At 57.8% G+C, this 1,368-nt stretch overlaps 1 non-coding gene across 1 annotated transcript; it reads left to right on the forward strand.

The window, feature by feature from the left end:
- The first annotated feature begins 239 nt into the window (after positions 1-239).
- On the forward strand, positions 240-312 carry TRNAF-GAA. The gene has a single exon. It is a non-coding gene; the product is annotated as a tRNA-Phe (tRNA).
- Positions 313-1,368: the final 1,056 nt, after the last annotated feature.

Raw genomic sequence — 1,368 nt, forward strand, 5'->3', positions numbered from 1 at the left:
CCGGTTACAGGTGGGCAAAGGAAATGCCCCAGCGGCTCTGATGCTGCCTAAGTCCTTGGGGTGATGCTCCAAGCTGAATGGCTGAGGCTGGACCCCAGTCCTGAGGAAAGGCTGTCCTTGCCATTGCATGGGTTTTGGGGCTGTTGGGGCTCTCAGCCTGGCCACAACCCTCAGCCATCCCCACCACTGTCCTGTGTGCCAGCACAGCTGGTGACAGGGAAAAAGGCTCCTAGCCCTGGGTCAAAGTAGCTCAGCTGGGAAAGCATTAGACTGAAAATCTAAAGGTCCCTGGTTCAAGTCTGGGCTTTGGCAGTGGGATTCTTGTTGGTTTCTCTTGGCCTTTTGCTAGAGCTGCTCTGTCTTCTCCCAGCCTGCTCCAACCCTGGCTGTATCCTAGCCCACAGCTGGGGGGAGCAGCCAGGATCTAGCTGGATGGGGCTTATGGTCATGAGCCACTCTCCAGTGGGACCCCCTTTGCCTACCGGGTCCTCCTGGCCCTGGAGAGCCTGTGGTCCTCAGTTCAGCCTCCTTCCTTGAGATGACTCCACCTGGGATGGGCTCGGGTCTGGTGAGGTGCTGCTCAGTGCCAGTGCCAGCTGAGTTGAGACTGGAGGGCCCTGCTTGACAGGGGAGATTGGACCTGAGGCCTCCAGAGATCCCTCCCTGGTGACATTGAGTAGGGAGATTGGACTAGAAGATCTTCAGAGGTCCCTACCAAACTCAAACATTCTGTGATTTCATCAATGGGGAGATGCTGGGTGCAGAGATGGGCTCTGCCTCTCCTGCTGGCTGCCCTCCTGTCAGAACAGGGACCTGTGGCGTTGGGCTTGGCCTGCCCCGTGTTCAGGACTGACTCCCTGGGGTGGCACAGCTTGGCTGCTCCTCAGCCTCTGCTCCAGCACAGCCAGCACAGGGAGGAGAACTCTTAGCATAGAACTGACATAGCTCAGCTGGCAGAGTGTTAGACTGAACACCTAAAGGTCCCTGGTTCAASCCTGGGCTTATGGCRCTGGGGTGGCCCTGGCCCTTTTGCAGAGCTGAGTATCCAGGCCGCATGGGAGCTGTGGCTCTTGCTCTTCTCAGTGCTCCTGGGCATCTCCCTGACTGCCCTCTAGGGCAATGGCCGTGACACTGCCTCCACACCCCCATGGACATCTTCCTCCTCAACCTTGCCTCCATCTCCACCACTGTCCCCAAATCCATGGCCAGTTCCCTCAGGGACACCAGGGCTGTTCCCCACTCAGTTTGTGTCACCTGCGGCAATCATGCTCTTGCGCAACTGTTTCAGTTCTTCCACTGCTCCAGAGATGTGAGCCCCATCTGCCCAACCTTTGGGCCTTCTGCAAATGTGTCATCACTGCGTTAGAG

Source organism: Apteryx rowi, unplaced genomic scaffold, assembly GCF_003343035.1.
Source record: "Apteryx rowi isolate R43461 unplaced genomic scaffold, aptRow1 scaffold_1053, whole genome shotgun sequence".
NCBI lineage: Eukaryota > Metazoa > Chordata > Aves > Apterygiformes > Apterygidae > Apteryx > Apteryx rowi.